Here is a 16,810-nt window from a genome sequence, read left to right as displayed (position 1 = left end):
CTGAGACCCATCCTGCAGATTTCGGATTCAAGGCCTCAACATCAACTCTTACCTGAGTTTCTAGTCTGCTGGCCTGCCCCAAACTTGCCAGCTGCCACAATCAGGTGAGCCAATTCCCCATTCTTTAAAATAAGTCTCTTTACCTGTATATGTGTGCATGTATATATACACATACTTTTGGTCCTATTCTCTATTGGCTCTATTGGTTCTATTTCTCTAGAGAACTCTGATTGATACAGAAGACAACTAACATCTCTGGAGCATCTACTCTGTGTCAGGAACCGTGTTCATCAAATGAGTTAATATATACATTAACTCATTTGTGGAGGTAAAACTTTCCATAACCAATCATGCGAAAGAGTCTGATAAGTATTTTTCAGTTGTTGCTCACAATGGATTATTCCAAACATCCCTAAGTCATCTCCCACCCTCCTCACTAAAGCTGCAGGATTTGATGACCGATCATAAATGCCACTTCTGCCCTGGGGGAAGAGTTTAAGCATGGCAGCAGGCAAATGAATGAACACAAGCCCACAAAAACTTGAGGCCTACCATAAAAATGAAAAAGGAAACCCTCTGATAGTCCTCCATAAAACACAATATTCGAGAATGAAACATAAAAAGTAAACACCGTGTACTGCTAAATATTTAAAAAGATAAAAAACTGCTTCACAGACTCCATTTTAGGATATGTAATTTTATACTTTCTAGAGGGAAAAAAATAAGAATAATGTAAAATGCTATATAAAAAAGGAGGCACTTTGCAATTTATGTATTCTCTGAGGTCAATCCCCATAATTTCCAAGAAAAGAAAGAATCTCAGTGCCTAGTTAGAGAAGAAACTAAAGAGGTGCAGTGGTTTACATGCCATTATATATGTGCCTGAAGCGTAAAGCACATTTTAGTTTATTCCAGGGAGAATAGAGCCTGCCTGAAGGATGCAGATGAAAGATTCTAAAATCAACAGCATAATTGGGATATGTTTTGATGAATTTTTCCCAATGAGATGGAGACACATTTTACCTAACAGAGGCTATTTGCCGCCAAGCAGTGCCCCCTTAGCATTTTCTTCCTAAGTATAAGACAGCGCCCAGCAACAAACAAAATAATACCAACAACCACAACAAAATAATAACAGTAATAATAATAACACCTACCCTTTATGGAGGGATTGTTTTGTGGACTCTATTTCATTGTTTTAAAAAATTTCTACAAAGCAATAAAATATAAACTCCAATAAAGTAGTGGGGAAGGGATATTAAAAACGCATAAAGAGAGTACAATGGCCAATAGAATTAGAAAAAATGTTCAACCTTGCTAATAAATACAGTAATGTGAATGAAGACAAGACTCCATTTCCATTGTATTTGTTTGTTAATGAAAATATCCAGTGTGGATGAGGGGGCCAGAAACAGGTGCTTTCAACTATCACTGAGTATCAGAAACTGGTAAGATCTCTCTGGAGGACAATTTGATAACTGGGATCAAAGGCTTCATAACACAAATATCCTTTGATCCAGAATTCCCTTTTCTTGAAACTGATTCCCAGGAATGATAAACATGTGTACAAAGACTTACAGATAAGGATATTTATCACAGTGTCTATAAGTGAAAATATGAACATAAATTAACACATCAAATAGGTATTCAGTTTAATTCTGGCACATGCATCCGATGCAATACTTCCAGGCCAAAACAATGTGCTTTAGTAAAATATTTAGCAGTACAGAAAAATATTAAAACATTTTCAAGCAACGAAACAAATTTTAAAATATATGTTATTCTGATAAATTTGTCCTTGCACAGCACACTTAGCTTTCTCTGGGCCTCTATTTCATTACCTTTGAAACGTGAAAGTTGGACCGAATAATAGCTGGTATCTCTTTCCCATCTCTAGTTCTAAGATTCGAAAGGTTTTAGTTTTGACCTGGAAAGTCTTCCCCTACATTTAAGAGAGAGCCAGTAGTGTCTGTCGCTTTCAACTCCAAATCACACCTATAATTACTCCAATTACTCCGTCAATAGATGCGGCTAATTCTAATTGTGCAAATTTCACTCCAGGTGAGAACCAGTTTGAACAGGTGGGAATAGGCACCACCATCCTTCGAGCTATACCATGAAAGCAAATTTTTCTCTTCAAAAAAGTTGGTACCATTTCACAAACGGTACTGATGCTCCTATTTAAGCTTAATTATTAGTCAATCACATCACTATGCAGATAACTTGAAAGAGCTTGTATCAGCCAGGGTTCCCCAGAAACACTGACTAGTTAGTGAGAGAGGAAGAGAATGAAATTGGCTTACGTGTTCGGGCAAGCAAGTCCAAAACGGGTGGGGCGGACCAGCAGGCTAGAAACTCTACGACAGGAGCTGATGCAGTCCTTTTTGAAGATTGGCCCTGAGCCAATCTTCCCCTTTTTTAATTTTTTTCCTGCCCAAAGCCCCAGTACATAGCTGTATAAGTCATTCTAGTTCTTCCATGTGGGAAGCCACCACAGCATGGCTTGATTAGCAGTGTGTAAGTCTATGCCCAGGATCGGAACTGGTGAATCCTGGCCTGCCAAAGCAGAACATGTGAACTTAACCACCTGGCCATGGGGCTGGCACCTGATGTTGCAGTCTTGAGGCAGAATTTCTTCCTCCTCCAGGAAACCTGTTTTTGCTCTTAAGGACTTTCAACTGATTATGTGAGGTCCACCCACATTATCTAGGGTAATCTCCTTCACTTAAAGTCAACTGATTGTAGATGCTAACCACATCTACAAAATACCTTCACAGTAACACCTAGATGTGTGTTTGATTAAATAACTGGGAGCCATAGCCTACCCAAGTGAACATATAAAACTATCCATCACAGAGCTCATGTTTTTCCTTCTGACATCAGGCTACGATCCTTCTTAAAAAAATTAAAATTTTGCTTGGACTTGCAAGAAAGCAAGAATTGGAGAGAAGTAGAAAGAGGAGCAATTTTGGAAAAGAAGTACAAAACAGCTTCGAGCCTTAGCACAGATCTGGACCCAGACTCTCAAGATCTGGCATCAGAAATCTCTCCCCATTTCTCACCTTTGATGTCCTTATGTAAGCTCTCCTGTCTGGCAGTTTCCTTGTGACTGGTGGCTGATTAGCAAAATTACTCTGTAAGGAGGCAGAGAAGGGAGACTGGTGAGGAGATCTAAACAGATAAACGTGCATAAGTGGAGCCTTTTCTTTGCTTGTGTCTAGAGCCATTTTGCAGGGCCTGGAAGCTGTTCCCCCCTCTGTTTTAATCACCAATGATGAGCCTTTGTCTAAAGAGCACTGCCCTGGTTGTGGCATATCAGGCCCATTTATTTGCTCTAGCTTTTCCTTGCTTTGCTGAATCCATGTACTCAAGTATTTGAACCAATGTGTTTAGTCTAGGAAGCCATAATTTGAGAAGGATGTACATAGTTAAAAATGCAGGTTATAACAATGAGAGTGGTCTGAATTCTTGGAAATGTGTCTTATTAAGACAACTGCTGTCACTTATCTCTGTGGTTTTTCTGATGGGAGGTTATTCAACTTTCAAAATTCTCATGCTGTAGTGTGGTTATCTTGGTACTAGGTGAAAGATATTTGTAACAATCATGATCATACTGTGCAAACCAAAAGACATAAGCCCTCATATTTTTTACTGACACCTCAAAAAGAGGCTCTCTGCTTGAACTGTGAAGTTAATCATTGAATGTCTTTCCCTTAAAAAAAAAATATATATATATATATATATTTATACACATACATACATATGAAATGGCTTACCTTAAGTAAACACTAAACAACCAACAAAAAATAAAGTCAGAGGATCCTAGATTTGATCATTTCCTCACTATTTCCTACCTGTCTTAGAATTCTTGGATTGGAGCCTAAGGTATCCCTCAGTGTTTTATCCTTAATCTCTATCCTTGCTCAGCACCAGTACCCCTCAGCTCCTTATCTCTCCATTGGTGAATTATGTCTCCAGAGCCATATCTAGCCTTTGTTACCTGCCTGGTCTGTGCAAAATAATCAAAGAAGGATTTATTTTGCCTTTTCATGAAATCATATAAATTTTCATTTGGCCAGTCTCTTAAAGATCTCCTAATCCAAGTACTTATTTTATGGTTGATAAAACTTGGCCTAGAGTGGTCAGGGAATTCGGCCACGGGCACACAGGTAGCTAGAGGTGGGACAGAGAGTAGGACAATCCATGATAGGAAAGAAAGTTATACACAGCTCAAGCTAAAAGTACTCAGTAACTGATGGGAGGGGAAACTGAAAACAGTGAAGAGGAAAGTTTTGTCACGCTGGTGAGGGGAAACCAATGCCAGCAGCACTGTGGTTGTCATTCCACTGCGTGACCCTATCCGTTTCTTGTTTCCTTCCAGGCACCTGTAGGATTGTGGTTCTTGCTTTCCCTGTTGTTGGGTGGAGCCGTGCAACTGGTTCTCTCCATTGAGTTGGGAGTGAAAGTGACATGTAGCTTGTCACCTGGGCCCACGACTGAGCACTATGGGTCAGGATACTTGTTCCTCCCATTGATTTTTCACTGAGTTGGAAGTGACATGGAGCCCCTCAACCTGAGTTTCTGAGGAGGACCATGGAGACATGGAGTAAAAGTCTCAGTTGACCCTTGTTGGATCTGTAGGGTAAAAAGAAACAAGTCTTTGTTATTTTAAATATTGCTATTTGGAGAATTTCTGCTAATTTTATTACAACTTAACCTTTCATGACCAATACAGTCATCACACTGCTGCATAGTTATTTGACCTCGCTTCTTACCTGACATCTGCAAAGAAAGGAAGTAGGAAAAATACGAGTAGAGTTAGAGTCAATGTAACTTCTGGATCTGAATTAGAATCCTTTCGCTCACTGTGTGTGGCCTTAAGAAAGTTAACCTCTGGGCCTCAGTTTTCTATAAAGTAGGGATAATAGTATCATTTGAAAGGGTCCTTGTGAAGATTAAATGAGCTAAGATACAGCAACATGCCATAATATCCTGAAATTTTTGAGGCACTCAACTGCTATTTCCTACTATTACCATTGGAAACTGGGTCAGGCCATTTCTCTCTCCATAACACCACCTTACCTCGCATTCCCTATCTTACGGCTTCTGCTTTTTTTCTGAATGTGTAACAGACAGGGAAGAAATAGCATCATACTGCTAAGGCAGTTAATGCAACACCACAACTCTGGCTCCCAAGCTGGACAAATCCTTCAGCAATCAGTCAACTCAGCTCTTCAACTTTCCTCTTCCCTTACCTACTTAAATTGTAGAGCTGAACTATACGTAATTCCAGTTACATATTAAAATCATTAGGTTAACAAATATTAAATGGTATTACGAATGGCTTGAGGTAGGCTAGTAGGAGGGTAACCAAGAAGATTTCATTAGAAAATGTTTTTCCAAGGAGTGAATTTTCCTTTATATAGAAGAATGCAGTTTTGAAGATGGGGACACAGGAGCCTCCTGAGCTCCCCTCTTCTCAAATCAGGAACAAGACAAGGATGTCCAGTCTCACCGCTTTCATTCATAATAGTGCTGGAAGTCCTAGCCAGAGTAAATAGGCAAGATAAAGGAATAAAAGGCATCCAAGTCAGGAAATAAGAAGTAAAACTGTCTCTGTTTGCAGATGACATGATATTATATATAGAAAACCCTAAAGACCCACAAAAAACTATTAGAACTAATACATGATTTCGGTAAACTTGTAGCATGTTAGATCAAGCTACAAAAATCAGTTGCATTTCTATACACCAACAACAAACTGCCAGAAAAATAAATTAAGAAAACAATCCCATCAAAAAGAACAAAATCTTTAGGAATAAATTAACCAAGAAGGAGAAAGATCTGTATACTGAAAACTATAAGATATTGATATAAGAAATTGAAGAGGACACAAATAAATGGAAAAATATTCTATGTTCATGGATTGAAAGAGTTAATATTGTTTACACGTCCTTACAATCCAAGACAATCTACAGATTCAGTGCAATCCTTATCAAAATTCCTATGGCATTTTCCACAGAAAGAGAAAAAAATAATCCTAAAGTTTGTATGGAACCACAAAAGACCCTGAATAACCAAAGCAGTCTTAAGAAAAAAGAGCAAAGCTGGAGGCATCACACTTCTTGATTTCAAACCATATTACAAAGATATATTAATGAAAACACTATGGTAATGCCATAAAAACAGACACACAGGTCCATGGAACAGAATAGAAAGACCAGAAATAAACCCATGCACATATGGTCAATTGATTTTTGACAAAGGAGCCAAGAATATACAATAAGAAAAAGATGTATCTTCAATAAATGATGTTGGTAGACACATGCAAAAGAATGAAACTGGGCCACTATCTTACCCGAAATAAAAATAAAAAATCAACTCAAAATAGATTAAATACTTGAACGTAAGACCTGAAACTGTGGAACTCCTAAAAGAATATATAGGGATAAGCAACTTGAAATTAGTCTTGGCAATGACTTTTTGTATTTGACACCAAAAGCAAAGGCAACAAAAGCAAAAATAAACAAGTAGGACTGCATCAAACTAAAAAGCTTCTGCACAGCAAAAGAACCCATCAATAAAATGAAAAGACAACTGACAGTATAGGAAAAATATTAGCAAACCACATATCTGATAAGAGGTTTATATCCCAAATACACAGGAAATTCATACAACTCAATAGCACAAAACCAAATAATCCAATTAAAAAATGTGCAAAGGTCTTGAACAGAGATTTTCCCCAAAAAGATATACAAATGACCAATAGGTACATGAAAAGGTGCCCAACATCACTAATCATCAGGGAAATGCAAATCAAAACCATAGTGAGATATCCCCCCCCATCTGTTAGGATGGCTCTTATCAAAAAGACAAGAAAAACAAGTGTTGGCAAGCATGTGGAGAAAACGGAACCCTTATGTACTGTTGGTTGGAATGCAAACTGGTGCAGCCACAATGGAAAAGAGTATGGAGGTTCTTCAGGAAATTAAAAATAGAAATACCCTATGATACAGCAATTCCACTTCTGGGCATATAGTCAAAACAAATGAAATCATTATTTCAAAGAGATATCTGCACTCCCAAGTTCATAGCAGCATTATCCATAATAGCCGAGGTATGAAAGTAATCTGCGTAATTCAATGGATGAATGAATAAAGAAAATGTGACATATAAAATGGAACATTATTCAGCCTTAAAAAAGGAGGAAAGCCTATCATTTTCAACGAGGTGAATGAACCTGGAAGGCATTACGCTAAGTGAAATAAGCCAGACAGAGAAAGACAAATACCACATGGCATCACTTACATGTGGAATCTACAAAAAAAAAAAAAGGAGAGAATAGAAAAGTGGTTTCCGGGGCATTGGGGGTGGGGGCATTGAGGAACTAAGGAGAGGTTGGTAAAAGGGTACAAACTTTCAGTTGTAAGATGAATAATTCTGAGTATCTAATGTATAACATGGTGACTATAGTTGATAACACTGCTTTGTGCAATGGAAATTTGCAGAGAGAGTAACTTAAATGTTCTCACCAAAAAGAAAAAGATACAAAAATGTTTTGTTTGATCTACCTAAATATTATGTTAAATCTCTATTCTTAGAAAAATACCAAAATAGTTTAAAGTGGCACAGGAAACATCTGAAACATAAATTAGAAGAAGCTAAGGAATATGCGTAAAATGAGAAAAATGTCTTGTTTTTTATTGTGTAAGTTTCCCATGACATTTCCTGAAAACCATATGCTGAATAAATGAATAAATGAAAAAGAAGAAACTTTATTATAAAGAATTCCATGCCCAATAAAAGCAAAGCCAGATATTTGTATTAAAAAAATACAATTTGGATAAGATTTTACCAAAAATTTAATTTAAACAGAGATAAGTTGATAGAGATAAAAGAAGTAGATTTTCTCCAGAAAGGAAAGATTGACAGAGAAGATTCCCAGTTAATAAACATGGCCACCTAGAAAGGAGAATGGGCTCAGGTGATCAACTTGATGATGCAACAGAAACCATGGAATTGACCTTCTTGAGATGTTAATAGTTTAAATTGCCTTGCAAGTGATTACTAAAACTATTTCAGCCCACTCACTTCTCTGGGCCCCAGAGTCTCCATTGACTGGTCTTGCTCCTATTGACCTGATGAAAATATAGCATCTTCTTACAGTAACTATTGAGTCCCTCCCATCAACAGTTTCCTCTGGGCAGACTGTCTCAGGTTTTCTAAGTTCATGCCCATCTCTCATTAGGTCCTCCCTGAATTATTTAGGTGCTGGACTCAACGTTTATTTCTATGGACAATTTAGATCATACCTTCACACATTTGATGTTTCCAAACTGGATTGTATTAAATCAGTTTCGCACCACCTCTCTTTAATTTCTGTTCATTCAAAGGAAAGGGCAATGTTTAACATGATTTAAAGTAGACTGAGAGTTGGAGTGACTAAGTGGCCAATTAATAGGAGGTCACATAAAACATTTCCTTCAACAGAGCAAAATTTCTCTAGAATGAACTATTTCTCCCTGTTCCCCCTGGTAAAATAGATAGGAAAATTAAGGTAGAACGGGGCACACAAAACATTTCATTTATTCATGCTCTGACAAAGGTTGTCAGGAGGTACAACCTGTCTGCAAAACCTAGGGAGACCTCATGCCTTCAAAATGATTGTAGTTATTTCATACATACACAAATTCTTCTCTTAATTCTTTCATACATACACAAATTCTTCTCCTTATGCTTTTATCCTCTGACACATAAACTCGCCTAAATTTCTCCCTACTTCTCCCCACACAGACTCTCCCCCTACCGTTGGATGTTACTCCACTTCAACTATTCACTTTATTTGCACAACACCTTAGTGCAATGCCGTGAGCACCAGGAGACTGAACCATAGTTCAGCTCAGCTAGGATTTCAGCTTCACTTGGTTGTACTTCAAATGTGTGCTTTTCTTTCTGCAATTGCAAGAATACAAATATCCTATAACGTTTTCTTCTCCTTATTACATCTGTTCCTTCACAAGTGCCAATTGACCAGGACACTTTACCTAAAGTTTACTCACTTAGCTCAGCTTATTTCTACCAGCTATGCTTAACCGTTTCTGCTCACCTAACACAATAGCTTTCCTTGTTTCATTCATATTGATGTACAACACTTACAAACATAGCAATAACACAGTATCTCCTAAATAAAATACTGTTCTGGAAATGTTAACGGTGCTCTGGGAGGAGAAAGGGATGGTGTTTGGTTTTTAAAAAGTTTGGAAAGTGTTAGGCTAAGATTTTTAAATATCTTTATGACCAGTCTTTTCAGAGTCTTGAAGCTGTAATGTGCACTATAAAACTCCTAAAATGGGATACGGAATGTATCATTCCATATACTATATGACCATGGTTCTTTTTCCTAACTTTAGTTTACTGTCATTGAAGAATTGCATATGGAAAAGAAAGTTCTAAGTTCATCAGCAGTTAATTCAGGATTACTAAGTAACACTCCCTAAAATAGCTCTACTAATGACTCATATGACAGTCTTTTTGCTACAGTTATTATATTTATTTATATTATGTTTTATACTAAAAGTGATTATGACTTCAAAAAATATTTTAAATACCATAAAAAATAAAGTAAGTGAAAAGAGAGACATCAGAGTGAAAAAAATAATGAGAAGAATGTTAAAATAAAGCCAGAGTAAAAAATATAGAGAAAGATATAAAAATGTCTTCTGGAAAATCCTTAAAAAAAAGCTAATGCTTGTCAACATTGCCTCTGAGCTTACTAACAGTGAAAATCAAAAATGCAAAAGCAATCATTTATAAGATTTGTAATGTCCACAGGATCAAAACATAGCAACTGCTTTGGAGAAACGTAGCATTTCCTGTGTCCTATGGACTGAAAAATTTTCTCTTTTGTACCTTCATAGAGGAGACAGTGTGTGATTCAGCATGGTGGATCCCAAATGCAGCTGCATATTAAAAACCACCTGGGAAGGTTTGTAACATAAATCTTCCCAGTTCCCACCACAGAGTTACTGAATTAATATATAGATTTTTTTTACTGAGGAAGATTCGCCCTGAGCTAACACCTGTGCCAATCTTCCCCTATTTTGTATATGGGACACCACCACAGCATGGCCACTGACAAGAGGTATAGATATGCACCCAAGACCCACAACTGGGCTGCCAGAGTGGAGCATGCTGAACTTAACCACCAGGCCACAGGGCTGGCCCCTAAGTTAATTTTAATTTTGTGAGGAAGATTGTCCCTGAGCTAACATTTGTTGCCAATCTTCCTCTTTTTGCCGGAGGAAGATTGTCACTGAGCTAACATCTGTGCCAATCTTCCTCTATTTTATGTGGGATGCTGCCACAGTGTGGCTTGCCCAGCAGTGCTAGGTCCACGCCCAGGATCTGAACCCATGAACCCCGGGCTGCCGAAGCGGAGCATGCAAACTTAACCACTACACCACCAGGCAGGCCCCTGAATTAATATTTTTAATAAGGCCTCTAGGTAATTCTTCAGCCAATCTGGAAGATCAGAAATCAGGAATTCTTATTTTCGTAGATAATATTCTTAACAACGTTCTTGTTAAAGCTGTTTGAGCAGTTGCTTTAGCCAAAGATTTTACCTTCACAAAGAAAGATATACTTGGTCAATTACTTAAAGATATTCCTTTAATGTATTTTCAATTGTCTCCCTGTTCAACTGCAGAGGAAATTCCTATAAATAAAAATTATATTTGAGCCCCACTTCTCTGAAAGCCTGTGATTCTGTTACCCAATTGAAGTATTCAACAAAGTCAGTGAAAATTTATTTGGAAAACACTCAGCTATAATAAAACACAACTTAAAAGCAAAAACTTTCATTTATAAGCATACTCTTCTCTCTAACTCAAAACCATCAACATTAATTGGCGACAGAATTCTCCACTTCTGAAAGCTATATAAACAAACACAGATGTCAGACAAGAAACAAATTGATAGGATACACAAAATTATCTCAGTTGCCATACAAGGTGACACTGAATATATTAAACAAAAGTTGGAAAGAAAATTTAATTTACAAATCTCATAAGAATATTGGTTTCATATTATAACAGTTAGTTCTTATACTATGAATTTTCCCTCAAGGAGAGAACACCAATGGAGAATAAACTCTAGAAATTTTCACACTCTGGTACAAAACAATAAAACAGATCAGAAATTATCTAATCAATGTTGGGAGAAATATCAAAATAAAAGCCCAGATTTGCATTCCTTCTGCGGCTGCTTACAATTGCTTAGTTTTGAAAGAAGAGGAGTTGAGGTTTTTAAGGATGTGCTCAACAGACAGGGGTAAGACAAGGATGATGTCAAAGAGTGACAAGAGTTCTATCAGTTTGGGGTCAGAAGGGCTTGTCACCATAAATTGCTGCTGTTTACTGAAAATGCTAAGGACCACAAGGACATTGTTTTTCTTAGTTATCTCAGGTCCAAAAAGAGCAAAGAAAAGAAAAGCCAACAATGGTGAAAGTGACAGGAAAATAAAATGTGGCTCAATAAAAGGAAGGACTCTATGACAATCAGAGGCAAAAGTGAGTTATCCAACACTAGACAAGTTTATAAAGAAGTCCTCGGACCATCTGACTGGCACATTGTAGAGCAGTAGCTCTTAAACTCTAGAGTGTGTCTGAATCATTGAGAAAGCTTGATAAGACAGTTTGCTAGGCCATATTTCCAGAGCCTCTGATTTGGTAGGTCTGGAGGAAGGCCCTAGAATTTGCATTTCTAACAAATTCCCAAGTGATGCAAACTCTGTTGGTCCTGGACCATACTTGAAGAACCTCTGTTGCAGCATGTGGGTGACAAATTTGCACGCCTACAGGATCTTGACAAGGTTACTCATCTAGAGCTGATTGCTGCCCTGGGGGTACATAGGTTAAGTACTCTGGTTTCTCAATATAAATCAGAATTCCAAATTTTTATAAGAAATCTCTTGATTTTTAGTATTAGCAACTGATTTTTTTAAAAAAATATTTAAACACTGAGCAAGCTAAACCACACAAATCCATGAGCCTGATTAGGCCTGTGTACTCAGAGTTTGAAATCTCTGTTGTAAAGGGATTCCTGTATCAGGTGAAGAATTTTGTTTAAAAGACGTAGATTTAGAATGACTCTCTAAAACAAGGTGAAGTTCAAAGACCCAAGTTGCCAAAAATAAGTATAATGAAGTGTCAAATCGTAAAAAATATACCAACATTATCTTACATTTTTTTTCAGTTTACTAAGTGCTTTTATATATTACTTCATTTTTATCCTTAAACTCATAAAAGAGGTGAGGATTTTGCTGTCATCTCCATTTTCCAGATTAAGAACCCGAGACTCAGAGCGGTTGAATGTCCAGAAGTTTAAAACTCTATTATGAAATATTTGTACTATTTTCCTATAGCAATAGCTTGATGCTTTTAAAAGTTATTCACAGCCATTCTACTTAAACATTTGGGGAAACAACCCATTTAAAAGTCTAATAAAAGTAGATTGGGATTGGGATCTCTGTTGGCCCAAGAGCAGGTAGGTTGGGCAACCACCAAGGTAACCACCATTAACAAGAAGTAATTATGAAGTAGTGCTAAATGCAAAGTACTATACCATGCTTACTAAAACGAAATCTCCTGTGGAACTTAGAGAAAGTAGAAATGCCCAGGCCCTACTCCTGAGAACAGTCATGTGCCACATAACAATGTTTCGGCCAACGACAGACCGCGTATATGACGGTGGTCTCAGAATGTTAGTACCATATAGCCTAGGAGTGTAATAGACTGTACGTACCATTACATTTGTGTAAGCGTACCCTGTGATGTTCGCACAATGACAACATTGCCTAATGACGAATTTCTCAGAACGTATCCCCATTGTTAAGTGGTGCTTGACTGAATTCTGTTTTAGAAGGTCAGAGGTCAATGGGAAGGAATGATTTTCCACTATCACTTGTCATCAATGCTTAATTGTGCCCAAAGAGGTTGAACTTTGATACCAATTTTTTTACCCTATTCTTTCCTTTTATTCAAAAATGTGACTGTAAACAGGAAAACTAACTCGTTATAAGGATAGTCAAGGAAAAAAGTACTAAATTGTTCCAATGAATGAAAATCTATTTTCTTCTTCAAGATAGCCAGAAGAAAAGATGATCCAGTTCTTTTGATGAGACATTTTATGTTCAATAACTTTCATTTCAGGAACTTATTCTTTCCTGGCTAAAGCCTTTGGTCTGGAGCATCTGTCATCTATGTGTTCTTAATTCATGACCAATGGCATGCTGTCCTTTGTCTAGACCCTTTATGTCATATATCACACACCACAGGTCAACGTCTATGTGATTAGTGAAGTCTCTTAAGTATGATTTAAAAACAAACATAGAAAAGGAGAAAGGGCCATATTTTTCCAAAGAAAACATCCGGAGACAAATAAAAGTTTTCCAAGTACTTAAAGTTAAAACCATCCCAGAAATGCATGGTCGTTTGGCTATTTGATATAAATATGAGCACCCACATATCTAAATCTATTGCTAAAACATACCAGTCCAGCCTCCATTCTCTCCAGTCTCAATTCTCTCAATGGAATAATTGTCTCCTGCTCTCAACAAGGGGAAAGAGGAAAACCATAGGCTTTAGATCACACTTGCTAAGCCAAGTGACTTAAAGCACATCACTTAACTTCTCATGGCCTTAGATTCCTCCTTTGACTGAAGAAAAAAATAAAAGCAAGAATAGTTATATTTATTTACTGGTAGTTCTATGATGAGTAAGTGGAAGAAATGGCATATATGAATGGGGATATCAGGGCTGCAGTAATTTTCCAATTTATTTTTATTTCCTTACTGTCTTCTCTTCTATGTCACCTGCCTTCACCATTTGCTTCTGGGTCTGGTTAGTGTAAATCCAGATTTCTCAACCTCAGCACTATGGACATTAGGACAAGATCATTCCTTGTTGTGGGAGCTATAATGTACAATGCAGGATGTTTCGTAGCATCTCCATTCTCTACTAATTAGGTGCCAGTAACAGCCCCCTGCACACAGCTGTGACAACCAAAAATGTCACCAGACATTGCCAAATACCCCTTGAAAGTGAGAGGGAATCACCCCCAGGTAAGAACCACCGGTGTATATACAGAGACGGCTGTGAGAAATAGACTCAACTTTTGCTTGCAACTCTGACCAGTCCTCTGAGGGGAAAGAAATAAGTGAGCAGCCTTAAATTTATCTATCTTTAAGTCTTACTGTTAGAGAATATCAAGTGGAATCATCAAAGTAATAGATGACTCTTTCACTAAGGTAGCATGTATTTGAAAAAGACAAAGACCAAAACTACAGAGCAAATCACATTTCTGAAATGCTTCCATCTTCAGGAAGACTTTAGATTATAACCCCATTAAAAAGGTAATCCCCTTCTCTCTCTCTTTTTCTCTCCCTCTTTCCCTGCCTTCCTGCCCCTCCCAGCCCCAACTACACTTTTGGCCTCAATAAATTAGGGTAATAAAAACAATACTAAAATATATAGTGTTATTGAGGACATTTCCAAGGTATGGTATTGGAGAGAGAGTATCTTGAATAAATAGATTGTTGTTTTAAACTGAATTCATGATACTATTAAGTTTTCAACCTCATAGTCTGGAGGGGAGCATTTCGAAGATAAACTATCTTGATATTTTCATTTCAAAGACAGGTAATAAGTGGAATACAACAATTTCCGGGGTACTCCAGACAGCATAATCTACTTTATGCAACCAGTCACCATTCCGAGGTTTCTCAAAAAGGTTTACTTTATAGTCAGTCTGAGAAACTGCAGGATTTGTGATGATGGCACTGCCTACATGGTAAAGATGGATTACCTGATTAATAAATTCAGAGAGTAGGGGATAAGAGGGGAGGACAAGGTGAAGCACAGAACTAAAATGAAAAGATAAGACAGGTAAGGAAAAACACAGTCAAGTGAGGAGGGAAGAAAAAAGGAGCAGACATAATGCTCCCTTTTCATGTGTTGAATATTTGGATACGCCATATTTCTGAGAAAATGTGATTGTAAAAATATGAAATATTTGCTTCTACCTAGAATATATTCCTCCTCTCTCTCATACATTATTTTATAGGTAACAAATGTCCTCAAAGATATATAACACTGATCTATTCTGACTCCCATTTATGAGACACGTGTCTTTTCAGAGCTAGCAACAGGAAGTGTCTCCCATGCAAAGGGAGCCTGATGTAATAGGAAGTGAGAAAGTGTTGCTATCACTCCTGTATGAATAAGAAAATTGAAGATTAAACAGGGTACTGCTTGTGCTCTGAAACTTGCGGTTAATTTAATCAGACCCTCTTGTGGTTCAGGATCTTAATAACAAAAAAGCAAGTTCCCTTGATAATTGATCTTACTCTTTTTTTAAGTTAGGAATTGCAGGCCTGAAAAACACAGAAGAAAATGCCCCTCAGAGGGGAAAAAGTAGTGTGTGCAAAGGTAGCAGCAGCACTTTGAGAATATTTAAGAGAGTCACAGAGTTTATGAGGATTGTGCAGCATCTTACGTTAGAAAATATGCATGTAATTCTCTGGTGTGAAAGACTTCAGGACCAAGAATGACAAGAGTTTCCTCCTAGCACTGGCCTTAGAGATAGAAAAGGTAGCTGTACAGTCAGTGCTGCTCAGTGTTCCAGCACAGGAGCAGTAAATAAGCAAGTGTGTTGATTCGCAGGCCCTGAGGTCTAGGGCTTGAATATACTGATTAGAGAAGTGAGCGAGGCAAGCAAGCTCCAGAGCACTGGGACTGCCTCTGCGTGAGCAGTGGCTTCTCCCTGCAGTTTCTCTCTCCCCTCCAGGCTTGTGCCGCTGTCCTGTCAATCAAGTCCGCACCAAATTTGACCCTCACCTCCCATCACGTATATGAACAATAGAATTTGAGTTAAAGAATAATTTGAGGTGCAAAGAACAAACGGCTCAGTCACAGTCATGCCTTAGGACGCTGCGAAACCCAGCTCTCTCGGGCCTCTCTCACTGCCCTCCACCCTTCAGTCGAGCCTTACAGAGTCCCACGTGGAAAAATATCACTAGCAACCAAGTTCGCCAGTGCAAAACCTTCAACAACAAGAAAGACAACTGATTTGATATTCAGAACAAATAAGGGCACCCAAACTTAGGTCTCTTGAGTTAGTGCCCTTTGCTTAGCTTCCTAACCTCCCTATTTGGCGAACAATAAAATGCAGACTCCTACTGCCTTGATGCTGCTCAGACAAGCCAAGATGGGCAGAACTGCATAGATTTGCTGTCTGCTGAAAGAGAGGCCATACAAAACACAGACTTCCCTTACATCACCACCAAATTAGAGATTAGAGATTTAAAGTGCCTTTTATGTCTTCAACTATGGAACTGTCCTTTTTAAAATAATGGTTTCTCAAACTGCCTCTGAGGAATTAACCATTTACTTATTGCCTTAGACATGAAGGCATAAGGTATCAAGACAGAGGAGAATAAAGTATGAAGTGGAGAAGTAGCCAAAGATGTTGACTGGCATCAACAAGGGTCTCTCGAATGCCCATTCTAGTGGGCTTATGCTGAGCAAGGGACTAAGACTTTGTCCCATAGAATCGTAGAATCATAGCTCTTTGAACTCTCAAGGGTCTTAACAGTAATCTAGTTTAACTCAAATCCTTTTACTTATAAAATATATAGAATAACAGAACCACAGTTGTTAGGTGCCTTGCCCAAGATCACCCAAATTGTGTTAACTTTATTTTGTCATTGGTAAGAATTTTGAAGAAGCTGAAATTTTTCCCCTACTTGTAAGCA

At 37.8% G+C, this 16,810-nt stretch overlaps 1 long non-coding RNA gene across 1 annotated transcript in view; it reads right to left on the bottom strand.

Annotated features, from left to right (window-relative positions):
• Positions 1-16,810, bottom strand: part of LOC111768598 (uncharacterized) — a 53,713-nt gene that overhangs the window by 6,285 nt on the left and 30,618 nt on the right. Inside the window, exons 3-4 of the long non-coding RNA XR_002801041.2 lie at positions 4,386-4,635; positions 3,063-3,134 (exon numbers count right to left, since the gene is read on the bottom strand). This is a non-coding gene — a long non-coding RNA (uncharacterized lncRNA). The remainder of the gene's footprint in view (positions 1-3,062; positions 3,135-4,385; positions 4,636-16,810) is intronic.

Source organism: Equus caballus, chromosome 17, assembly GCF_041296265.1.
Source record: "Equus caballus isolate H_3958 breed thoroughbred chromosome 17, TB-T2T, whole genome shotgun sequence".
Classification (NCBI taxonomy): Eukaryota; Metazoa; Chordata; class Mammalia; order Perissodactyla; family Equidae; genus Equus; species Equus caballus.
The sequence above is the reverse complement of the archived record's forward strand: the minus strand, read 5'-3'. Positions and strand labels throughout refer to the sequence as shown.